At 39.2% G+C, this 27,237-nt stretch overlaps 1 protein-coding gene across 13 annotated transcripts in view; it reads right to left on the reverse strand.

Moving 5' to 3' along the window:
• The window catches only part of LOC141923446 (poly(rC)-binding protein 3-like), a 547,877-nt gene that overhangs the window by 242,114 nt on the left and 278,526 nt on the right, over window positions 1–27,237 (reverse strand). The window contains exon 4 of one of the 13 annotated variants that reach the window (XM_074824648.1): window positions 2,186–2,286. The exons of the other annotated variants lie outside the window; for them this stretch is intronic. The gene's annotated coding sequence lies outside the window, so the exon portion shown is untranslated. The remainder of the gene's footprint in view (window positions 1–2,185; window positions 2,287–27,237) is intronic. 13 annotated transcript variants of the gene reach the window in all.

Below are 27,237 nucleotides of genomic sequence, written 5' to 3' on the forward strand. Positions count from 1 at the left end.
TGCAGCAGTAAGTATGCTTTGCCACATACAAATTTTTGATTAAAATAAAGCTGCATATAACGTTTTGCATTTTTTGCTGATTCTTCTGCTGGTGAATGACTTTTGATATGAAATGCAGTAATATACCAAGGATATTTCTTGGATGTTAGTTACAGTCAACTTATTTTAAAATAAAGATGGAATCAGAAAGTCCTCTACCTGGTTCCCCTATGACAAGGATCTTTGTAAGTACACATCAAGCAAAAATATGATACTTTTCCTAAATCAATTCATTATCACGCTTTAGCAACTGTTGAAAATATTTGAAAAGTTTAGTGGAACCCTGAACTGGCAGTTATTTATACCCAGAATGATTTGTAGAGTACAGTTATGTGTCTATCCATGTTCCCAACTGTACTGAAATAAATTTAAGACTGTTTAAGCACATTTGCTTTAAAGTGATGTGAAAACACTTGGCCACATCTAAAATGTAGGTCATACTTTTTTTCTAGGAAAATCTTTTATATAGGTGTTGGGTGGGTTTTTTTGGTTTTGTTTTTGTTTTTGTTTTTTTTTTTTTTCCAGGAGGGAAAAAACCTCTGTATCACAGGACAAAGCTTTGTCTTCCTTGTTCTTGTTCTTGTAGCTTGTTCTTCCTTTCAACAGCCAAATACGACAACAGGAAGCCCAGTGATAGTTTCATCTCCATGGAGGAAGCCACACAAGCCTTACATGACCACATGCATAATATTCTGCTGAGATAAGACCAAACAATAGGAGGACCCTGTGTCAGTCAAAATCTGTGACAAAAGCTGCTACTGATGGGAACTGTTCAGGTAACAACTGTCCAATTTCTTGACCTGGAAATACTGAATGTGGATAAGCTGTCAGTCTGCAGATGCACGTGAGAAATGAACACCATTGTAGGGCCTTGACTATCCAAACAAACTAGTAAGCTATCTATGCAGAAAAAGTAAGTCACTCCATCCACCACAAGTCTGCACGAAGTCATCCTTCTGCTATTTTTCAAGTTTTTCTTAATAGCAATACATGAAAAATGCTGAGCAATTTCACTTCCAGTTAAATCTTTTCAGCAGTGGTAATGCACTCATTTCCCAGCAGAGCACATCTAACCCTAGAGTCTCTGCCCTGGAAAACATTTACATAAAAATGTTCTGTTATGTGCACCATCAGCTGAAGAGTCAGCAGTCATGGCACTATCATGGATACTGCCTGTTTTCTTAGAACTTCTTCAGTTCAAGGAGCTTGCATTAGAGCTAACATATTAAACAAAAGGGTTGAAGCTGCTACTTTAGTAACAATCTCTGTATTTACTAGATGAACTACAAATATGAGAGCCCTGGTGTATGTTTTTAAACTGTGGCCAGTGGGGACATTTGGCTACTAACAACATGAATCACTACATATTTTTATATATTTTATTACAATACTAAGCTTCTACACTACAATACTAAGCTTCTACACATGGGACATCTGATAAAAAAGAGATTCTGCTTTTGAGATATGCTTCATGTTTACTAATATACTTCATCATCCTGTTGGTCTTTCACAAACAAAACCATGTGTTATTATTTCAATTCAAGTTTCTTTAAGGCAATCTCATGATAAGCAACTATGCTATTCTTGCTCTGATTTTTGCCCTGAATGGACAAATGAGCCTGAGTATCAAAAGACCACTTCCGTACTTATGGCAAGTGAATAGATTTACAGACAGTGACTGAGCTGTCTCCTGTCTCTAATTCAAAAGCAACAATGTACTAACAGCAACAGTGGATAGTCAGAGAGTGAAAAGCAGGTGTACAGGGTATTGGCATCTAATTGAAACCAGCTAATACAATATAAAGCAGTCTCAGTTTTAAAGACTTAAATGGTTACTCTATCGTTCATATAGACACTTTGCAAGAGTCAGTGGAAAATAATAAATCAGTAAATAAAGCAGATGAAAGGAGGAACAGACTAATACGTTTGCATGTTTGGTATACAGGACCTGAGCTGCTGTAAATGGCAGTAAATTACATTCGGTGTCTGAGAGTCAGTACTGCACATCAAACTAAATGTGAGATGGTAGCTATCATTCAGATTAGACAGCATCCGCTGTGGGCACTGGGCACCTGAAAGGGAACGTGAAGCAGGGAACATGTGATACTACACTGGTGAACATGAAGAATAGAAAGGCTGAACCAACCTCGGGTTTCCAGGGCTGTTGCTTCTTCCCACCAGCTGTGAACACTGGGCAGTGTTCAATGGTATGGAAAGTTAGATGCCCAAGGACAGCTGCTCTCTCACCTATGATTAAAAAAACATAGTACTTTCTGCTTCTGACAGCTGATTTCAGACTGAAGGCTATATATTGTCCCCTTGATGCAGTATGTCCTTGAGTAAGATTTGAAACTTGATTTCGTGTTTGTTTAAGTGGAAGCAGTGGACCACAAACACATCTGTCCTTTCAGCAAAGGAACACCAAAACCTTCATTAATCAAATACAATGAATGTTAAACACTGACTCTATTAACTCAGAATAAATAAGTTACATGATTACATTCATCTTGGAGGTCAAGCCCAAGGGGATTTGTCAGAGACCACTTTATAACAGGCTCTGCCACAATCTTTCTCCTCTCCAAATAAAGCATAGAAAGAGATGGGCACAGGCCATGTGTGTACATACTGTACATCTGCATTGCAGCGCAAGCATGGAGCAGTAACTCTGGACATTTTCAGATAACTGGACTGGATGGTTTAACAAAAACAAAGTTGCCTGCAAGGATGAATAAAGTCTCTTTATCCAAAAGAAGCTAGCTTTGTTTTCTCTCCTGGCCTGGTCTATGCCAAAAGAGCAAGAGTAGAGAAGATGCCCAAAACTCTCCTTTGCTGAGGCGTCTGCACGGCAGGCTATGCAGGAGACCAGGAGGTGACTCAGTATCCTCCCCACTGCCACCTCCAGAACGGGTGGGAGGAGGGGCAGAGCAAGTCAACAGACCAAAGAAAAACCAGGGCATCAAATCCATGAGTAATTCATCTGATATGCTCCTAGTTGGAAGCTTGAGGGAGTAGTAGAATTTATCCTTATATGAATAAATACTTTTTTCCACATGTGTATAATGCATCCACACATATTTACAGAAAAAGAAACACCAGAACATAGTAAAAACAAGTGTAAGTTTTCCAAAACATGATTACATACTTACTGATATAAACTTCTTTAACAAATTTGCAAGCAACCTCATATGAAATGATATGCATATTCACAAATGCAATGAGTACATTTCTTACACTTAATTAACACAGCAGAATTTCTGCACTCTGATAATTTATCTGTGAAAATTACATTACAGATTTTGCAGCTGATACGAAGACATTAGAGTAAAATACACCCAGTAAAAAATACGAACTAATCACATAATAAGCCTTGAGAATTCAATATCTCACTTGGTACGTCACTGGTGCTATATCAGATATCTACATCAGTGGTACCCAAGAGCAGTAATCTGCTCTATAAACACTGGTGATTAAACTTAATAACTAGGTCTTAATTCTGCTGAACTGACTATCCAGGTTTAGGTGTCTGCAGATGCCTCCAGTGCTTGGAATGGTTCATCTATGTCAAACCAGGACAGGCAGCTCCCTACAGCACATATTTGTGTTTTACCTCGAACTAACCGTACTGTAAATCCTCCTTGCTCTTCCTAAGGTTACACACATCTTTTAATGCTGTACCCTTTGTCCCAGCATATACTGGAGTAAATTATTTTGTATCACTCAGATGGACGTCAAGGGAATCTCTGACCACACGAACATACTGTGCACCTGAGATTGCAAGGGCTATCCCTACCTTAGTCAGTTGTGCACACCAGCAAGAGCAGCTCTATGGAGCAAAACACTTGTAACTGGAGATCTCACATGTGCATTATGCCCATTTTGCAGCTTTTCACTTCAGACTAGCCCTGGTCTGACTCTACTGACCAAATGCTTGTTTACAACTGCAACATATTATGAACACCTCTGGAGAAAATCTCCCAGCTTTGTTTCCTTCCAAAGGAAAGCATCTCATATGTTCTGAGACAGCTTCACAGTGTAAACCAAAGCACAGCGTGTAGGGAGAGTTGGGAGACTTGCATCAAAAGTGCCCTCCTAATCTGACCTAAAAAGCTAATGTGGACATATCCCGTCTGACCAAATCATGCTTATGCTAAAGGATGACATTCTCTTTCCTGTATCTCACCTTTCAGAAAAACTGAGGAGTTACAGTGGCTGGGAAATGTAATCACAAAACTTCTCCTACAAAATGGTAATATATCACTTTAATGTGAAGCTGCCTCTCCCACAAAACCTTGTGCAAAAAGTTACGTGCTTTTGCTGTGTGGCCTTCCGAGATTTAGTTGTCCAAGCAGATGTAAAAACCTATACTAATCCAAGACGACACAGACAAGGTTTCTAAAAATGTGTGTTCTGCTTAACTGTTCACTTGTGATATGTGCTCAATGGTAGAGAGGATTTTCTCTATTAGTCATGACTACTTTGTGGGTCAAGGTCAAACAAATTTAGAACAGATCTCTGCGTATGCTTTTGCCTCCTTACACTAATTACAATCCAGTTTACACCAGGGCAAAACCTAGAGGGCCTGCTAGAAGCATCAGCAGACACTTGGGTCTGTCAAGTAGACACGCTTCATAGTTGCAGTTAGCTTAGAGTCAGTGTGAAAACTATTCAGTGCTCTCTGTTTTTTGTGTTTGTGTGTGTGTGTGTTTGATTTACTAGTCTTTTAAATTTAGGAATTATTTTTAAAATTATAGATTCACACAACTGTCCACAGCTACAAAATTAATATCTTCTCTATGGGAGAACAAGGAAAACTATGAAAAAAATCAATGAAAAATGTGAAGTCCCTTCATGCAAATAGCATATGGACACTGTTTTACAAAGGTAAAGCAGTTTGTGACCCATTTAATGTGGATTAAGATGTACAGACTACAGCTTCTGAAGGAGATTGTATATGAATTCAAGATGTTTTAAGTTATATAAACTGATCGCTGCAAATACTTCATAGAGTATGGGGATGGAAAGGACTCAGTGCTCTCATTCACCTTATATCAGTGTTCCCAAATATAATGTACTTATTATTCACCATCTAATTTACCTCCAGAGAAAAATATGCACAAAAATAAACTATCTCTACATATAAGAATGAAGGCAAACCATTAGAGGACAGCAACATCACCCCACCACCACAGAGCTCCAGTTCTGACTTAAGTCCTGATCCTCTAGGAAGACCTAGGAAATAGTTTCCAGTCTGCAAAATACCTGCAAACAAGTATACCTCTATAAAAAGAATATGTTATGCGTTACAGCACAGTACAAATTTTCCCATATCCAGATCTTGTTGTTGCATGCTGTTCTGTAAGTGACAAACACTTGTCTGTCTGTCCCTTCCAGAGACAATAACTACTGTCACTTCACTCTTCTGCTTCACAGGTGCCATCTATTTTTGTCTTTCAAATTATCTTATTAGATAGGACAATTAAGTTAAATTCATAGAAATTTTTCCTAATCTGCATTAGATGCTATTGAGTCTGTTTCCAACCTAGAAAGAAGAGCTTTTCTTCGTTTGTCTGTTTATATTTTGTTGGTCAGATGAGAGATGCTTTCTTTCCTGCTTGTTCATTTTGCCTCCCTTGTAGTTGTAAAGGACATTTCCCAGACCCTGTAGCTGCTCCAGTCTTTAGCTGCTTCCTGAGCATTCATATGATTATGGATTTCCAGCTATAGCTGTTTGCTAGTAATAACCCACAAATGTACAAATAAAAGAGACTCCTAAGACACTGAACAGAAAAATTAAAGCAGAAATAAATTAAGCAAAATTCAGAGATTGATCTATCTCAGGAATTTCATATATACATACATATATATGTGTGTATATATATATTTACTTGCTTCTTCACTGTCTGCAATACCCCCTTACAATATTCTTCATTCAGGCCCTAGAAAAAACACGTGCATGGTTCTCAAGAAGATTTACTAAGTGCTTGCCTGAAGTTTGGGAAGGCAGAGTTACAACAGTATGTTGTCTTTGAAATGTATCTCCACTGCGGATACTGATAATAAATAGATTTACATAAAATTTGATGCCCAGGAGTCATGAACTGAATGGGACAAGCCTGTAATAGATGTTTCTGACACAGCACTATCAGACTTTGACATTAGAAAGAAAAAGCCTGAAGTAAGGTTAATAAGACTGCATGCTCCATTATGTTTTCACAGTAATTCTTGAAGAAAACATTGCCTCTGAGACTATTCCAAGAACTGAGAAGACTAATGATATATTTGATCTTAAGTTTATTTATCTCTTTGGATGTTTTCGTTTTGTCTTCCTTCACATCGATTAATGCTGTCTTAGTCAAACTGTTTCTGATTATTGGTGCCTGTGATATTTCTTCTGAGATGAAATTAAACTTTTTAAAATGTCCTTTACTATTCTGAAGTGGTTTTTTTCCTTACTTTCTTCTTTCCACTTTTTCAGTAAAATTAGGACCTCTTGGGAAACACTAAAATGTCTGCTATGCTCTTTAAAAACAGTTTTAATTCCCATTCTAGAAAAGCACAGGGAAGAAAACAAAAATGGAGTGCACTCAGTGTAGCCTCAACACTGTTCAAAGTGGTTAAGTCACCAATATGATCTGTAGTGTAGCTCATGCTTGAAGTATTTTTGCCATTGCTCTTTTTCTGCTATAACATAGTGGGATATGTATGAAAGCTAACTTTATGATCTGTGGCCAACATTTACAGAAATATTGGTGACTCTGCCAAGCCTCAATTCATTTGCCAGTGCTGCGGATTGATACAATCCAGGTCTTTAAACAGATTCCACAGCAATACCTAAGTATCTATTTCAGAAACACAGCAATAACTTTATGAACTTTACCTTCTTTTATTTCATCCCAATAAAGTCAAAAAGAGAATGTCAAACAAGAAGAAGAAAACAAGATGGGAGTCTGTTACCTAGCTAAGGTTCTTTCTCTGAATACAATTTCTCCATGGACTCTCAGTCTTCAACTTGAGTGCTTGTGTTATTTTCAAAATTATTATCTTTTAATAAGAGTTAAGAAATGGGAGATCCCACTGTGGTACGTGTTTATAAACAAAAAGACCATTCTTGCACTAAAGGGTTTATGATTGTTCTCATTATTCTAATTCACTGAACAGTTAAATTTTACTATGGTGCTGGTTTTATAGAGCTTCTGACTCATCATTGCTCTTCCTACTTCTTGGCAATCATTTAAAGAGTAAATTTTAACCTTTAATCACATGTGAGAAAACAAAAACCTGCACTGGAGTGTCTGAGAATATTGTGTTACCAGAAGTTCAGAGACACGATCAGTGAGGGCTCAGCAGAAAGAAGCGGCAGGCACTATTAGAACTACCTACAAAGAGAAGTCCAAGGACATGGTCAAGGGCTGATGGGTAGCTGCAGGAACAGAAGACAACATTTTTGGCCAAGAGAAGAAGCCAAAGATGGGAAGGGAAACCAAGAAAAAAAGTGGTCAAGAACAGCACAGCAGAAACAGCCATGAAGCTACATAACTGATCTGAGGAAGTAGAAAAGCGAATGATGGAAAAAACAGGTGCAGCGTGGTCAATGCTGAGAGGGATCACAATCCGATGGAGGTAAGCAGAGCCCATCTCAAAGTATGCAAGGATCCTGGTGACAACTGAACTATCCTTAAAAGAGATATCTGATCTATCAGTAACTCTGGAAGAGAATGAGGGAAAGAATGAAAAAAGACTCATGATATACCAAATCACAGAATCACAGAGTTATCTAGGTTGGAAAGGACCTAGCACTGACAGTTCCCAACTACACCATATCCCTAAGTGTTATGTCTACCCTACTCTTAAACACCTCCAGGGATGGGGACTGTACCACCTCCCTGGGCAGCCCATTCCAACGCCTAACAACCCGTTCTGTAAAGAAATGCTTCCTAATATCCAGTCTAAACCTTCCCTGGTGCAACTTGAGGCCGTTACCTCTTGTCCTATTGCTTATTACTTGGTTAGAGACACTCTTCCCCAGCTCTCTGTAACCTCCTTTCAGGTAGTTGTAGAGGATGATGAGGTCTCCCCTCAGCCTTCTCTTCTCCAGACTAAACAACCCCAGTTCCCTCAGCCGCTCCTCGTACGACATGTGCTCCAGACCCTTCACCAGCTTCGTTGCCCTTCTCTGGACATGCTCGAGTAATTCAATGTCCTTTTTGTCCATAGCTCTAACAGACTTGAGAAGTATTGAGTTGTGCCACCATGACTTCCAAAGCATCTACTATGACATGAAAGAATGGAATAGAAGCCTCTGAACTCCTCAATCTTTCAGAAAAAAACTGTTTGATGAAATATACTAAGAACTAACTCATTGCAGTTAAGGCAAATCTGAATCCTGAGCTAAACAGAACTAAAATGAGTTATTCTGTCCTTCCTTTGTCTTTCTTCCAGAGTGTGGTATAGTATTTTAGAAGGATGAGCAGTTCTGCCTCTTAGAAACTTATGGGAAAGTAGCCAGAGCTCTCGGTTTCCTGAAATGGTGTTATCTGCTTATCAATTCCACTGTGACAGTGTCTCAGAGTGTTACCTTACTGTAATAAAGATCGGAAAATTGTATGCTACTGATTCTCCCAGGAGACAAGAACACACCTGAAGTAAGTGCCAGGGCTGAAAATCTTTTATGTTCACTTCCTCTACCCAAACCCTGAAAGTAATAGGTGCCATGACATCGACAGTAGGATGACTAACAAGTCCTTTCTCTCTGGTATCCTTCTGTAAGAAAACTGATCTCACTTCAATCTTTTACTAATACTCAGTGTTAGTTTTAACAGCATAATATGTATGCTAGTAACCCAAAGGAGTATTTATAGTAGCTCCTGTACATGATGAAATTATTTTAGTGACAAGGACACCAAAACAGAATGTGTCATGAACTGGAGATTTACAGCTGTATATACAGGATTTTGTTAGACAGCAAAGCTCTTCACTCTCTAAGTTAGTCTTAGTATTGATTTCAAATCCATTTCACACCTACACTTTCAGAAGCCCTAGCAAGAGTTTATCTGCTACTTATAATTTGATTTACATAGCAAACATGTGCTAAAGATTACTGAAAAGGTTGCTTGCATTGATAGTCTTAGTGGAAATAATATCCAGGCAGCAAAGCAGAATTTTACAATGCAGACTCGTATAGATTATAGTTTATTTTAATGTACTTAACCAAAGTAAAGCTTGACAATATTCCCCTGCCAGAATAAAACTTATCATATGAAAGCTGCCCACATAGCTGAATAGATGGAAATCTTTCATACTAGTTAAATAATACATGCAGCTTCATGCAGAGCAATAAAGTGACTATCATTAGAATTTCATACTGACAATGGGGAAAAAAAGAAGTAATGAGCCCCATTTATTCCTGGTAAGATTTTACTATCTACAGTAAGGTTATACCTTGAAGTATAGTTTGGAGGCTTGGGCATGCCAGATTTATGATGACTTCTGCTTTTCAGACTATCTGGGCTTTGATTGGATAACCCATTGTAATTTCATGTACTCAGAAGGACTACCTAATAGGTCCTGAGGCCCAATGGCTTGGAAAGTTTAAAGTAGCCTCAGGGACTATCAAGTCGGAGGGATCTTAGTGTTTGGCTTGGTGTTCCCATAACACTGTTAACACTACAGTCTGTATTAGATCAGGCAGTTCATCTTAAGTTTATTCATGTATAGCTTCCACAAAATTTGAGTGGGCAGACACACCACTGAAAGAGGCTTTGTCTCTGAATAAAATACTCTGTGAAAAAAAATGCACCTTCCAAACTTATTAAGCTAAGTACCATACACAGAGTAACAAAATTATAAGGTAAGCCTCAGTGAACTAACTGGTGGGTGTCTACAAAAATTAGGTTAGATATTTCAGTTGATACCTGACAGACTACCAATCATTCTTGTCTTCCAAAGAAATGCTGAAAAACCTGTGAAAGGGAAGAATTTCCCACAGGAAAAGTTTGTCTTCCATTCTTGAGTGGTGTTTTGGATTTTGTTTTGGTTTTGTGTGGGTTTTTTTTATTGCCACATGCCACTCCAGCTTCATGGAATGTCTATTACCCTAGGCAAGAATTCAGACAAAAAGAGTGTGCCAAGGATGGTGTCTGTAAGGATCGGGAACACTGGCAGAATTTTCTAATGGGGAAAAAGGAAGATAACCTTGATTTCCTCTGTGGCGTGAAGATAAAATTAGGGATCTCCACTTCCCAGCAAGCAGTGAAGGAAAAACAATCACAGCACCTTGCATGCACACAGCTGGTGTCTAGCTGGGTCTAAAAGAATAGGATGTACTGCAACCAGGATTTGCAAGCAGATTAGCATAGATCCCCTTTCTGATTTTTCCACTAAACAGAGACAAAATAAGGTGTCACCACAAGCTCTTCTACAGTCTCTCTTATGTTAATGCTTGCATACTCCTTGATCCTTCTCTCTAGACTCTTGCCATCATGCACTAACCCCATCTCAGGGACAGATACATGGGATGTTTCAGGAGTACACACAGTGCTGAAATAAGGTTTCTTTGGGCAACAGCTGTGCTGTACAGCTTCCTTTCTGAGTCTGATCACAGCTGTAAATGCGTTCGAGTGGAGGAGGATGTCTTAGTTCAAGGTCTGGCTCCTCTCCATGTCTGATCGAACTTTTAGTATAGCTCTTCTTGTAGCTTCATGGTTTATTTTATCTTGTATTAACGAGTAAGCCAGTAACTATAAAAAGATATATAACCACAATGGTACCAGTAACATAAAACTCATTGTCATTTGGCTCTATGAAACTAAACAAAGCGTGATCTGACAGTTATGAAAGAATCATAGTAAAAGAGAGAAAAGTCCTGTATCATCAACAGAAACACATCTGAATAATTTTAGAACTGTGTTACATCTTAGCGGGTGAGCAGCTATTACACAGATTTATTGGTTCACATTTATCCCTGGTATAACTCAGTTAAAATAAACGGTGGAACAAAAGGAATAACTTTGGTCTATTATGTAGTAAACGGTTTTTATAGCTTTGCTGAGTGAATAAATAATGATAGATAGGTTTTGTTGACTACTATGACACTTATTTTCTGCATTGTACGTTTATATTCATAGCAAATACACTGAATGTGTTTTAAGAGAAACAATCATAAAGAGTTGCACACTAAGTTATATATCCAGTGTGAAAATTAAAACAACAAACATACCCAAAAGGGACACAAACATTTAGCCATGATCTTATGAGCAGAAGAAACAAGTTTACCAATGTTTCTAAACTGTGGATCTGATCTCCTGCAGTGTTCCCACAGAATTATTCTGTGGGACTAAAGTACTGAAGCTTAAGATATTACATTCTCGGACATCCACCCTCTTAGCAGTTATTGTCTCCACAGCAAGGATAGCAGAAACAACTTGCAAAAAAGCAATGGCTCCCTGGACACTGGTTTACAGGTTCAGTGCATTAGTTTAAACTACCCTCAGTCTGTTGGATTTAGCTGCAGGGCTTAGCCAGTCCCCAGCAGGATGCTGAAGAGAACAATATTCTCTTTTGCCTCTCCACCACGTACCTGCTGGTCTCTCATGTCTCAGTGTATGGACACCTGGAAGCAGTAAATGTACTTATTGCTGTAGCTTAATTCAGCACAGCCCATCCCTCTGAACCCTAAGCTATCTGAAATTTTTCCCAGAGAAAGAATAAAGATTACTTCACAACACATTTGTTGAGAAATATACTATGTTTCTCACACAGTGCACACTGCTGAATTTTAATTGTCTCAGACATACTAAAAGCTTGAGTTTCCAAATTTAGGAGGGTCCATGGAGCTTAGACACCCTGAAGTGTCCCTTGGACAGTAACATTTTTCAGACATTAGATAAGGAATCTTAGTACAGCTCTGTTTTCTCTACCAAGGAATAAATCTTGCTCCCAAGAAACTAGTGGCAAATTTTTCTTTTATCACAGGCCACTGGGATTTTTCTCTAATCCATCTCTATTAGCAGAAACTGTGTATATTTTGATTTAAAGACAAATCTTATATCCAAGGAACATGGTCTGGCCCACTGCTTTGATCCACCATACAGAAGCCCACTCTTTGTGGCTCCACAAACAGCGAAGGAGACAGTAAAGTAGTCCCTTTTACTTCTACAGGAGTAAATGAATAGACATAGCTATGGTATGTTCACTGACGTAGTTTACCACAGGGTGCCCTACAGTATTGTTGTAATCATGTGGCTTTTATTACACAGGACAGACAAATACTAGCTGTTAAAATAGGATTTCACAAAGTATTAGTAATTAAGCAGTTAATGAAAATTAACTCAGAGCAATTCTCCTTTGCCACTGCTAAGAATTCAGTCCCCTCCTGTTATCAGTCCAAGAGAGGGAGGAAGGAATAGATTTTTTTTAAAGTGAATTTAATAACTCATTGTAGCTGAGTAACACAAACTCAGACAACTTTATTAGTAGCACTGTATTTCCATATGTAAAGCCCTTGCCCTCAGATAACCTCACACACCTCTAAAATCACTGCTCCTTAAAAACACATATCACACCCTCGGATAACTCAAGCAAAATAAGAGGTAAGGTAGGTGAAGGAGGGGTTACTGAGGGAAAGGAAACAGACAGTGGAGGGGCTCCCAGGAAAATTTTTCTTTTTATTACTCACACACATATATGACCCACTCTGCTGGTGAATGACATTCTATTTTTCAAGCAGGTAACCTGCAGGTTAGACACATAGAAATACAGGTTATTATTATTTGAGCTGCAGTATACTCAGGAATGGACTTGCACCCTAGTGTGCTGACTATTACAAACAGAATTTAAAAAAAAAAAAAAAAAAGTTTCTGTCCCAGTAAACCTTCACAGTCCCATAAAATTACAGAAAGGTCAAATCTTGATGGTAAGTTCAACCCAACACTTTTCTGTTTTCAAGTCACTCAGAGTGTTTTATATTACACCCTTGGGTTCATTGTAGTTTCTTTCAGTCACAAAAGCATTTGGCAATCACATTATAAACAGTTTGGAAAAATTCAAAATGCAGGAGCATAAATTACTTTAGACACTCTCAACCTTTAGAGAGAGAAGCAAAAAGAGGGGAGGGAGAGGTAATGTGAATGTGAAATGGGGAACAAATAAAAAGTAGTAACACCACTTTACTTCCAAACTTCTGTCTGACATCCAAGTAAGAAGGGGAGCATCAGGAGGAATTTCCCAGGAAGTTCAGCCTCCAAAAAATCAAATGGCAGCCATGATAGGGAGGGGGAGCATCGTCTTAGGCAAAATTTGCCACCTTACCTATAGGTGAAAAGTATATGTCATAGGCTGGGGTGTTGCATATAAGCCCTTCTTTCCCTGACTCCTGGAGAATGGGAGCATGTTAAGCATGCCAGGTAAGTATGTTCTTCATACAACATGTTCCTGAGAGTTGCTCAGGGGAAGGCAGAGAAAGTTCTCAAAGGCAGACTGGGATGCAGAGGTAGAGATCATGTGAAACAGGATTTTCTTCCAAGAAAACAAAAAAAATGTCCAAAAGACAGCAACAGCAATTACCATCAGTCCCTGTCCCCAGAACTGCCCTGATATGGGGAAGTGATCTCTTAATTTTTTTGGATGTGTGCCTGAGCACTCAGATTCTCTATGTTTTTGATACAGCTGAGATCAGGTTATTGAAATTCCACCAGCCTTCACATTCATCCTCCGTAAGACTGATTTTTACTAGCCCTATTTGCTATTTAAAAAGCAGTCTCACTAAGAGGCCCCTCTTGAATCAGGAGTCCCATTTTGGGGTAAATTGTAAAAATGTTCAGTAACAGATAGCTGTTACTAAGAGAAGACTTTTCAACCCAAATAGGCAGACAAACGAAGAATAATTGCTCCCACAGGCACAGAGGGATAAAGACTTGACTGCCACTGAAAAAAATGTTTTGGAAAAACATGGGTCTTAGTGAGTTATGCTTTTCCCATTCCAGCTCCATAACCAACAAAGCATGTCTTCTTTTAAGCAAGCAAGCCCATTTTAACCACACTTTCTTCCAGAAAAATGCTCACCTAGAAGTTGCCACCTTATTCTATCCCTCAAGTCAGCTCCCTACATCCTATATTTGAGCAGTGAGAAGTATGAAAAAAGGCCACGTTCTCTCCTCATCTCCCTTTTTTTCACATGTTATACCATCAAGGCACATTTCTCTAAGGAATATCTAACAACATTGGCTACTTTTAATCTCTGAATGCTGAACATGCTGCCAGAGGTGATCCAACTCACTTATGTTAGTGAAACAGAAATAGTAAGAATATTTCAAAAGAAGCCCCGAACCCAGAAAAGTAAAGCGATCAAACAGCTGTGGCAGTGGACTGAAGCCATTCTCCTGTGGTGTTGGATGTAGCCGGAGCAGCAGTGAATTACCAGTCCTTTTTTGCATCATGGGGAGAAAGCCTTCAGAAGAGGATCATAAATGAAGGATAAATTTTTTTAACAACTGTAAACCAGAACCTGAAGACATGGCTTCATTTGCACACAAACAGCAAATCTGAGATCAGCAACCTCCCCCTGGATTAGTTAGAGAGATCAAAGATGCTGAAGTTCAAATAATAGATATTTGAAAAGCAGGTTGGTGAATGTGGTGACATGGCATGCCAAAATCAGGCCAGGGGCCTTGACTTTAGCCCACCTGGTCTGTGGGTACAGGCACCTTCTCTTAAAAGTGTGGTGGTGGTATCAGGTCCTCTGGATCCAAACAGCGAAGGCAGAGTACACATACACACAGAGTAGATGTTTGGACAGTAATTTACGAGTGACTGATGAGTGCCACTCATGCTGTTACAAAGCCACTTTGTGATTGCTACACTTGCTGCTTTAGGTGCTTCACCTGACAGAGCACTGACTGAGTTAAAAGGAGCAGCAAATATTCAGCCAGCAGTGGGAAAATGTGGAATGGCAAGGGAAGAGCAATGCAACTATTTTACTGAGGACACTAAGAGCTTGGGCAGGAGACTGGGATTATGCCTTTTCAAGGACTACTGACAACTCCTTGTATCACCAGCTCTCCTAACAGCAATAGGCAACATCTCACAAATATTTGCACAGTTACAGAGCAGGCTAATCGTGGCTTTGCACTAAAAATCAGTACCAATCTATACAGATGTCACACACTTGATTGCTTCGGTAATCAGCTGCTAATCTGTCAAATGGGACCCCAGCAGTGAGGTCAGCCTGACAATAAGGATTCTCAAATCAAACCACTGCTGAAAGTGTAAGGTCTCGCTTCCCAGCTCTCCTCTCCTGCTCCTCCCACCCGCTATCCCACACCCAGCCCTGTAACTCTTCTTCTTTGCTATCTACCTTCTCTTTGCTGAGTGAGTTTTCTAACAGGTCAGGGGAATGAAACATTTCAAGGAGAGACACCAGAGCTGGCTCAACGTATTGAGCAGAACTGTGTGACCAGGACAACCAGGGAAGGTGATGGAAAGAAGCTCAATAACGTCCCCTCTTGGTGGCTGCGGGAAGCTGTTGAATCAGTTAAAGGGGTATTTCCTTTCACCCCTTCAAATACACTCCCATTACAATGTAAAGGTGTGACTTGTTTTGCTGTGCTGGAAATGCTTGAGGGCTCCAGAGCAAGTGATGCCCAAGCACAGGTGGCAGGGTTTTAAGCAGGTGGAAAAAAGGCAGGAGAGGGCTAGTAATCCCTGTATCTGGACATGGATCTAACATGCAGTTAGAAAGGTACTCTAACTCTAGAAGGGGCTAGAGATATGTGCAGAGCTAATGTGATAAATTCACTCAGATGCACATCTGACTGATCACGAAGTTCAGGGAAGAGATGAAAGTATAAGAGAAATAGCAAAGAGAAAAGCATTACAAAAGCATATATACGTACAAAGGAGGAATGTCGAAAGAACATCTGAAAATCTACCCTTCATGTACCATGAAGCTTCTGTCACCAAGGTAAAACTTTCAGGAGCTGATGCCCTATCCTTCTTCCCCTTCTCCTCATGCCAGCACCAGCTAATGTCAGCAGTGAGATGAGCCTGATCAATGACTGATCCAGTTGAAAAATAAGCCCATTCCCATTTTACTTTTCAGCTGGATCCCTCCCGGAATCTAACTGACCACACAGTTGCATGATCAGCAATGGTATTAATGCAGTGAGTCTGTACTTAGATGACTTCAAAGCACCCATCACCCTGCTGCCCAATACAACCCTGCAACACACTCACAGCACAAGCCTGTGCCATCCATCCTGGGTCTATGTAAGGCAGGTGTACCACTGCAGGAGAGCTGGCCAGTTATGCAGTAGTGGCTCTCTCCCTTGTTCCCAGTTGCTGTTGTCTCATTAGCAGACAAGGAGAAAGTTGCATTAAATCCTTTGCTTTTCATTTTCCTTGGGAGCACACTGTTCTAACTAGGAAACTGAAGCCAGAGAATTAAATGGAAGGTGGTACATAGGCACAATGTGCTTACACAGATATCTACCCTAGGAAATAAGGAGAAAACTGATGTCCTCTAGAACCTCATGATCATCTACTTACCTACATGTCAATAACTGAATCCCTGTTAAGGCCACAGAGACTTGGAGTAAGCAAGTCTAGAGAAAAAATAAAGAAAAAACTGTGCAAATATAAAAGGCTAACATTTCACTAGTTTTGTGAACCTTTTAAAAGACTTACTGTATTCTTTAATGACTAGAATTAAGGGAGGTATTGTTCCTGAAAGGGGTATTTTGAGAGGCAGGTAGTTACGGCGCACACGCTGTTACAAGAATTGTGTGAACCACTGTCCCAGAACCATGGACTGAAGGACACTATCTCCCTTCACATAAAACACAACTTCAGCATCTGTTTTCTGATGGAAGCTCATTTACAGAGCTGCAGCTCTGATGTTGTAATTATAACATTAACAGGTAACAAGCTGTTAAAATGTGAAATTAAGATGAATATGGCTGATACACAAGGATTATTTCTCAGACTAAATACAAGGGAGAAATATTCATGTTTCAGTAATTATGATAACATTGTATGAATAGCGTCCCGCAATTAATTACATACATTCTGAACCAAATAAAGCCTTAATGTGGCTGATGACAGCAAAGCTGAACACGGTCTTCCTTGCCTAAGCAATAATAGTTCTGTTCACATAGTTGACACTTCTGAAAGGAAGATGAATTCTGGCAACCAGATCTATTTTCCTTAACAGATGTTTCAAAATATGGTAATGAGATGTGGGTTTCCTAGGCTGTCAGCTGGAATTCACTAACCAGGAAACAGAACAAAATGGATCTGATGCAATCCATCTTTTCCCTTTAAACCTTTAAAGACTACATTAGATTTTATATTAATTTTACAAAACACTGCTTGCAATAAATTATGCAATAGTACATTCACCTCTGCTAACACAATTTACTCTCAACCTTTCCTTCACTAATTCATAACTGTGTATGACAGACATCATGTCTATTTGAAGGGTTTCAGAGTGGCTCTGGCATCCAGAACACTATCACATCCCCGTAAAAGAAAATAAAAAAAAATTTTAAAAGTCAGAAGAAACACATTGTCTGTGACATGTTCAATCAGACTCTGTAGTGTGAAAAATGCAACACATTTTTAGATAGCAAACAAAATTCATATTGAACTCAAATCTTAAGTAATTTCTTAAATACAGCTTTTATCTTCACACTGATGAAAGCTGTACTAATGAAGGACCAGCTAGAATTACATGTCTAGCAGAGAGATGAAAGGGAATGACTCTCTTAATTAAAAGCTGAATCGTGTTTAAATTTTCCACTTACAGTAGTTGCCAAACTCTTGTTTCCTGTATTTTTCTAGAATAACTCTTATGTACATCTCAGTATAAAGGAGTGAACTATATCATGACAGTGTACCATATTAAATGTTGACATACCCACGAAGAGTAAACAGTTGAGAAACTTCAACTTCCAGCACTGTTGCTCATGTAAATGATAAATTTGTGTGCCCGATGTTTTATGTCGGGCATCATTAAGATTGGTCTTTGATTAGCAGGTAAAAAAACCTACACTGAATCCTGAAAACACAGAAAGAAGAACACTAGTCATTTTTAGCCAAAGTGCATTGTTAGAAAGCCAATAACATTAATAGCTGTATCAATAACATTATCACTGGCAAAACTCGTAGCTTTGCCAGTTGTTAGGGCTACCTGCCAATCCTTCTTATGAAGCCCTGAAAAGAAGGGAAAATAAACAACTGGGCTGACATTTTCTGACAGTCTGCAGCTGAATTTCCCATACGTTATCACACCACCTAATTTTAGACACAACTGTTTAGACATTTCCATGAATGAAGTTAGAGAAAACCCCACTGGTCTGGAATTTCAGACAATTCATGTGATCATTTCCTAAGAAACTGTAGCGTTTCATGCACTGGAAGAGTAACTTGAAATTAGGAAGATTGGTGGGTTAAGTTTCAGCATCAGAAATATGCTCCTTACTCTTATGCAAATCCTCCCAAAGTTGGCTAAATGATGAAGATGTGAACTACTGCTATGAAAAACACTTACGCACTTTTGGGAGGTTTCTCAGAGCTAGCTAAAATGCTTGGACCTTCTGTTCTTGCTGAGGAAGCTCCATCCTTTCCCTATCCCTGTCTATGGCTGGATTTATCACCTGGCGTTATCACCTCCCCTTCAGGACTCAGACTGCTCCAACAGGGAGAGAGGGGGATAAACCTCCTTAATCCCTCTGAGCTGCAGCAGTACAGGACAGTATAATGGAAGACACTGTGTCTGTCTTCTCTTTACCATCACCTGGCACAGGGGAGGTAGCTGCTGGACTTAAATACAGGGAAAGAACCAAATTTAACATAGTTATAAGTTTATTTGGGTCCCATTGTAAAAGTTACTTGTGCTCTTCATGACAATCTCTCAGTTACTTTTTTTACATTCTTGAGTGTCTGGGAAGTGTTACTGCTCCTGTATTGTAAATAAAATACTGAGTATTAGAGATTCAAAGCAGCACCCCCAAAATGCCAGTTGTGTTGCAGGGCAGAAACTGAGTCTGACTTTCTGATTTTTCTTCTTTTCTGCTAGCCTGGTGAGAGTCTGTGGTAGAAGAACAGTGACTGGGGCTTGGAAAAAGACTAGAACTACAATCTCTGATAGTCTTTGTCTAGTTAATTCCCACTTGTAAAGTGGAAATATGTGTTCTTCATTATCTTTAGGGACTATTGTGAACATAAATCCATTGAAGACTTTGAAGTGACCAGATGTAAACTATAAAATACTTAAAACTGTAACTTCTAAAAGACATGTTAGTTCTAGGATGAATATGACTTCAGAGTAGTAGGGTTTATTTATATAATAAAAAGAAATATTGTGGGTTTATTTTGCTTTTTTTTTTTTTTTTACTGACTATATAAAAGCAAGCGTATGTGCACATGCATACCTAAACAGAGATGGGGATAACCTATATCAAAAATTTCACTATAATATAAATGAAAACTTTGATGTCAAGCTGGTAGTTTCCCTCAGTCTCACATCAAATAACTCCCTCCACACCCTACAGAGTTAGAGTTGCCCTTATTATGGAGAATTTGAAAGACAGTGGCAAAACAGGTAATGTTCTTTCCCTCTGCTTCTTGTGTAAAAGACAGTAAAATGCAGTTTCATTATCACAGGCAAAACACTACAGCCATTTTCTGCTGAGGCACTCCTGCATTGACCTGGAATAAGCGAGTAGCCAGGCTTATATCTTAAGTTTGGTGTGTCCAATAAATAATGGGTAACTGTAAAATACACTGATATGTGCCTTATAAGCAGGACTTCATATCTATTTTCTCCGAGTGGTTCAAAAGCCTGTGTTAGTCCTATTGTTAATAGCAGAACTTATATATAGTAAGGGTTGTTTTTACATTGGTCTTTGCCAAGTGTTCATACCTAGCAGCCATTCTCTTCAGACTGTGCAAAGTTTCATTCCAGTTTTGGATAGATAATTTTCTACAAACAAGCACAAGACATGACCCACGATGACATCAAAGCAGAGCATTGGGAGGCTGAGACAGCATGCATTTCAATTCCATCACATATAGCAGTGGTCCCTCTGAAGCAAGAAAGTTCTAAGAGAAAGCACCTCACATTTCTGCATATATAAAAATACTCTTTATGGACCTACTAGTCCACTGACTCCTACAATCACAGTAATATTTATGTTGAGCAGAAGTTCAAAGCCTTCCTGAAGAAACCAAAAGCAAACTGGGTTTTTATCACCTCCTTTAACAATAGCCCATTCACTAACAAAACTTGTCCACACTTCACTCTTATCCAGCGTTAAAGAAAACAGCAAAATACAAGAAAAACCTCTGGACTTGAGCACTTTCAAGAGTTACCATCACAAAACCATCCACAGCAGGACTTGCTTAAGATCTGAAATCAAGAAACATTGAAGGCATTAATAATTTACAGTGGTGTCATCTTTCATTTGCTATCCCCATCCATATTTTACACATTCATCAACATTGTTTCACTTCAGTGGCAGCTGCACGTTCATGAAAACACTGGAATGAGCTGACAGTGTGGTTCAAAGACCCTCTTTTTACAGGTGTTTTACTACCATTTGGGTGTTTCATTTATACTCATGTGCTCATCTCCTCAGTATTTTGAGGCTTGCAGTCAAAACATTTACTTTCACATCCACTCACCTCTACCTTTCCAACCTGCACCCTTTCCTTGGCCAGTTTACCAATAGGTCATTCAAAAACACCTCTGAAGTTTCTTGCATTTGATGGTCTGTGATATTTGAAAGACTAGTGCCAACTTGGTACATGCTACTGTAGCTATCGCAGAGCCACCTCCTGATGCCTAGCTCGATGCAGAGAGAGAATTAAATCCAGTTTATTTAGAAAAAATGTTTGATTTCCATCACTAGCATGACATCAGAAACAAGCAGCTGAAATTCAGTTTTGTTGATATATGTACAAAGAATCATAAAACAGTCACTACCTTGGACCTGATTTTAGACAAAGGATCTGTCTGCCTCTGCATGTCTTTAGCCTTTCTGCACACCGCCAGTGGTCCCTGCTGTGCAAAGCAGCGCTCCTCAGTTCCCTGTATTCCAAGGGCTGTCAAAGAAATGTAGTTTTTGTCACTTTTTCTTCAGCTGAAAGTGAGATGCAATCCCTGTATTAGCATACTACCACTGCACACAGGCATCCTGCACAACTAAAAGCACTGGCCTGTGCTCCGACAACATCTGCCAGAGGCAGTGTCACATTACTGGAAATTTCCAGATATGTATCAGGGACCAACTCCTGTGCTAGAATTTCCATTCTATCATATAAAATTTTGGAACAGCCACAGCAGTCAGCATCGGGTCTGCAGGGCTGGCTACTCAGTGCCTTTATGTTATAATAGAGCACTATTACTTCCATTTTCCTAAAGGATGAACCTCCTGGATCCATGTTCTACGGAGCTTCTAAAAATTCCCCCCCTTCTCCCAGATGAATTCTGATTTTCTGGCAGTTCTCAGGGATGTGTCTCACACACGTTCTCACTTTTGTTCAGCAGTGTGTACAACCTAGTATTGCTTGTCTTGTATAAAGTGCCATGCAAGTGCACTCATCCAGATTTTAATACCACAAGGCAAACGAGCATAATTTTCAGATTCATATACTCATTATTTCCTATAGTAAACAACTAGACACCATCCCTATGCCACAGCTGAATTTGGCAAATAATTTAATGGTGGTAGCATGGTTGATACGGAGAACTCTCCTGGAGTCTTCCCAAAAGTTAATGTTTAAAACACAATTTTAAATTACTTATTTTGTTTTTCTCATTTGCAACTCTGTTAAAGGCTTTCTTGTATGTGACCATAAATATTAAACAGAGTTCAGTCAGCACATTTATTTCTGATTTCTTTGGTGAATTGTAACAACCAGCTTTTCATAGAGAAAGAATAGGGTTCACAGGCACATATTTTATTTAAATTGCTACTTTATCCTTACACCTATATGCAGAATTGAAAGAGAAAACTGGAAGCTCAGTTTCCTATAGGTACTTCAGGCCAAAAGGAAACTTGGATAAAAAGAGAAATGAGAACAAACTTTCAGTCTTTCTTTTAGGTTATGATTCTTGACTCTTCACAATAAGAACTGACTGAGGTATGATGCACTAGTCATTATCATTTATAAGCTGCTTTGCTTTTTTAAAAATTTAAGTAAATATTTAGAGTTTAAAATAACTTCAGTCAAAAAGAAATTTTTAAAAAGTTCATAAAATATGCTGCTAGCACTTTCCAACAGTGCATTAAATAACATGATTAACTTCTGACTCATGTTTTTCATTAACAACTTCTTCACGGTGCAGAGGAGGGTCCAGTTTAGAAATAGTTTTTTTCTCTTTACAAGATAATATGATAGGAATAGAATTCACTGTTTATTCATTAGAAAAAGTGGTGTCAAAGACATGTGCCCATATCTGGAGGCAAGTATAAGATTGTTATCATTCTCACTTCCTAAGAAAGCTCAGCTGAGAACCATTTTCTTCCAAGTTCTGTCTCATCCAGTTATGCTTTACCCATATTGTACAACAATGTTAGTCAGAAGACATTGGAAACTAGTCCAAGAAGTAATCAAAAAAACATTTTTGTTTTAACCAAATATTTTTAAAAATGGCATGCATATTCCCATTCATTACAAGTAAACAAACAGAAACAAGGAAATAAAAATAATTAAAGGAATTTCAATAACCCTTTTTTCTGTTTGCTTGGAAATTAAATTAAATATGGCAACTAATACTCTGTCCATCTGTTGTTTTCAAAAACATCTGGGTGGCCCTTGGATTTGTTTGAGAAAGGGCAGGTTATGTACTTTGATTTAAAAAGAGTGAGACATTGCATTGCAAAAAGGACATTACTTTTGAGACGTGCTCTTGTCCTAGGATTGAACATCCCAAATGCCTCCAAGGGATCACTACAAGGGAAAAGGGCTATAATTTTGAATTTGATTTCCAATACTTTGCAAAGTCTAGTAAAAAGCAAAGACAATTCTAATTTGCACTTGGCATGGCTTGTATCATTGAGGAATCATGTTAAAGCACTGTATGCTATTTATTGATTTTCAAGGGATCAGATTTCTGTGATATTCTGAATTACAATACTTTATTACATATTGAATTGCTACAAACTAGACAAAAGAGCATACCACCTAATCAAATTACTTGCTAGCTATATATGTTTAATGAAAAGAACAAGGAAGAAACCATGGGGTTTTTTGTGGTATGACACAAAAGAGAAACTAACTCCTAAAGAGAGTTTTCTTAATTAGATTTACCCTGCAGGTACATTTTCCTAAGCTGAAGTGACACATATATGGATAGCAAAAATTAAAATTGTCATTTTCAGATATGAATGAATTTGTATATAGCTCATGCTTGTCCAGCACCTAATTAAGCACCCTCAATTCACAATTTGCCTGATTCAGCATCCTCAACCTTTTATTGATTAAAAGGTCCCAGTAAACTTCTCATTGCTTAGTCTATTCTTCTACAACCTCTTATTGTGATTGTTGGTAGAGATGTTTCCCTGAACACAGCAGCATGAAGAGTGACAAAAGCACATTTTTAAGGAACACTGCCTCCTGCCATGAATGGCATGCTAGTAGGATTGTTTAGAAACTGAGAAGTTATTATCAGGGCTTGAACTGAATGGGAAGAAAGGGACAACTGGCTTTGACCAGTGCAGGAGAGGAGCTGCAAGCCCTTACTAGGTTATTCTAGTGGTGAGAATTGTCTGTCAACTGACTGAACACTTATGTAGTCATTCAGTCACGACCACCAGACTGCTGGTGCTGCAGTATGCAAGAGCTTTCATTGTCCTTTCCAAGGCTAGATCTCTCCTAGGTCCATGAACACTGTGCCAATCAGGCCATACAAATCACTGTCCTGAGCAAAACTGATCCAGTTCCACAATTCTTGTTCTCTGAAGTACTCTCATTGACTTTCACAGAATCACAGAATCATCTAGGTTGGAAAGAACCTTGAAGATCATCTAGTCCAACTGTTAACCTAGCACTGACAGTTCCAACTACACCATATCCCTAAGCACTATGTTGACCCTACCCTTAAACACCTCCAGGGATGGGGAATCCACCATCTCCCTGGGCAGCCCATTCCAACACCTAACAACCCGTTCTGTGAAGAAATACTTCTTAATATACAGTCTAAACCTTCCCTGGCGCAACTTGAGGCCATTCCCTCTTGTCCTGTTGCTTATTACTTGGTTAAAGAGGCTCACCCCCACCTCTCTGCAACCTCCTTTCAGGTAGTTGTAGAGGATGATGAGGTCTCCCCTCAGCCTCCTCTTCTCCAGACTAAACAACCCCAGTTCCCTCAGCCGCTCCTCGTACGACATGTGCTCCAGACTCTTCACCAGCTTCGTTGCCCTTCTCTGGACACGCTCGAGTCATTCAATGTCCTTTTTGTAGTGAGGGGCCCAAAACTGAACACAGTAATCGAGGTGAGGCCTCACCAGTGCCGAGTACAGGGGTAAGATCACTTCCCTGTCCCTGCTGGCCACACTATTTCTGATGCAAGCCAGGATGCCATTGGCCTTCTTGGCCACCTGGGCACACTGCTGGCTCCTGTTCAGCCGGCTGTCAATCAACACCCCCAGGTCCCTCTCTGACTGGCAGCTCTCCAGCCACTCCTCCCCAAGCCTGTAGCGCTGCTGGGGGTTGTTGTGGCCCAAGTGCAGCACCCGGCATTTGGCCTTATTGAAACTCCTACAGTTGGCCTTAGCCCATCGCTCCAGCCTGTCCAGGTCTCTCTGCAGAGCCTCCCTACCCTTGAGCAGATCAACACTCCCACCCAACATGGTGTCATCTGCAAACTTACTGAGGGTGCACTTGATCCCCTCGTCTAGATCATCAATAAAGATGTTAAACAGGAGTGGCCCCAAAACCGAGCCCTGGGGTACACAAACTGAGCCCTGGGGGACTTTGTTGTAGCATTTAGGCCTTGACTTTACATCGTACACAAGCAATAAAAACAGTATGGATTCAATTGAGATGAAAGGGGAAAAATCCTGTGAGATAAAGTGACATGAAGACTTCTGTCCAGCACAGGAATTATTAATAAGCAACAAGCTGAATGTATGACTTCTATGTCTTTGAAAAATACACACACACACATGCTGATAAACTATAAAAGCCCTACTCTGTTTTAACTCAGTTTTAACTCAGTTTTCAGCATAAACAATCTGCATTCTTTAATGGAATTTTTTTTTTTTTTTTTTTTTGGAACACCTACATATGTGGACTGAAATAGGAGAAAATGTTACATTTTAATACATACATTCAACAAGTCACCAGTGACAATGCTCTCAGCAGGAAGGCAACACAATGATCACACTGTGAATGCATCTGTCATCCTGACATCTAGCTTTGCTTAATTACTTATATAATATCTTTATGAGACAGTTTAGAAATATCCAGTTTCATCCAAACTAACATTTTCTCAGTGTGAGCCTCTGTTATTATTATATGGGAAATATAATAGAAGGACAACATTACAAGCATTGCTTTACATATGAAGTTACTTGTGGTATAGTTTCATTACATCTCACAGTCTGTATTAATTCAAGTGACTGGCACTCTAGTCTAACCACCTTAAGATATTTAAGCCTAGAATAAGAAGAGACATACTCTGAAGCTATACCCAAATGGCTGTATTTTGATTTGAACTGACCAGTAAGCAGAACTTCTGTTCAGCAACAACCCACAGTTTTGAGATAAAAGCCAAACCCCACACCTTTTTAACAGAATGAAGATCTGCAATGGCTTTGTTCAGAAGCAGCAAGGCATTGTCTGAACCTGGAAGCACACGTGCAAATAGCACCATGAGCAAGGGAAGTAATACCATTAAAACACTTCCAAGTTTCAAAGCTCTCTGATCTGAAATGCATATGAAGTTTCATGAATATAGGCATGACAGTGTAGTCTAAACCATTTTAGCTGACCTATCCCTAATAGAAAACTGAGACCTGGAGATCAGTACTCTCTGAATATGCAGCTAAAATTCCCTATAAACTTAAGTGGAACCTGAGTTTCAGAACTGAGTAAGAAATCTGTCTGACCTTATATCTTTCCCCAATAATACATTTACAAGCTGTTACAGCTTGCAAACATGAGTGCATAGTTTATGAGTAGGAAAAAAAATAAACCAGTTTGAGAAAGAAGGCAAGTTGTTCTAAGTTTAATTCTTCTAGTTACATGAGACTAAAACAGACTTAAGTTCTGGACTTTGATAGAATTATTTATACAAATCCTCCTAAAAGCAGAATTTGATACTTCATTACTTTTATGACTTTTCCCAGAAGAGATGGATGGGTATGTTTATTAAGACACAATCCATTATCAGAGTTATTATATACACAATTTTTCTAAGAATAAGGGAAAACAGTGATATCTTGAGTACTAGGCACTTTAAATTATATATATTAAGATTTATTCAAATACTTCAAAAATGTAAACATCAGTAAATACTTATGAAGTCCTGTACCCGTCTAGGCCAAACCATTTGAGTCAGGTGAGAAGTGCTGTTTCCTCAATAGCCCTGTTCATATAAGTTGCTCCTTTAGAATCATGATTCTTAAAGGGATTTCACAAGCAGAGCTTTGTTGCAGGTCCTGCAGGGCTGTGAAAAAAATCTTTGGTTTTTACTTCTATAAAAGGCAACATAACTGTCAGTATTGATGATGGCAAAATCCTCCACAAGCAGCTGTGTTTTAATACGTTCAAAGTGTTATGATCTTTTATATGGATCCATGTTTGGATTCTCACACTGCAACTGTGCAAAGCCCCCAGGCCCTGGAGAACCAGTCCTGCTTCCAGACCAGAGCCAGGGTGAGTCCTGCGCTTGGCCCTGTCAAATGCCTTAGCCAGTGGTGGGCTCATCCCAGAGCTCAATGCTCAAGCTCTGCCTCCAATTAAGTTATGGGTAAGGAGATTCACTGAGTAATCCTCCCTGAGATACGGTGTGCCTTGCACTTGTCTCATTTACCATACAGTATTGGAAGTCACCAGGGCTCTGGTTTGTCTTACTGCTTTAAACATACACCCTATGTTTTCTCCTTCCATTTTGCATGCTCTTCACTGGGTTGCAATGAGTTTTTAGTTCTGAATCCTTATACTCTCCCACAACTCTACCAGGAGAGGGGACATAGT

The sequence above is a fragment of the Strix aluco genome, chromosome 1, assembly GCF_031877795.1.
Source record: "Strix aluco isolate bStrAlu1 chromosome 1, bStrAlu1.hap1, whole genome shotgun sequence".
NCBI classification, from domain to species: domain Eukaryota; kingdom Metazoa; phylum Chordata; class Aves; order Strigiformes; family Strigidae; genus Strix; species Strix aluco.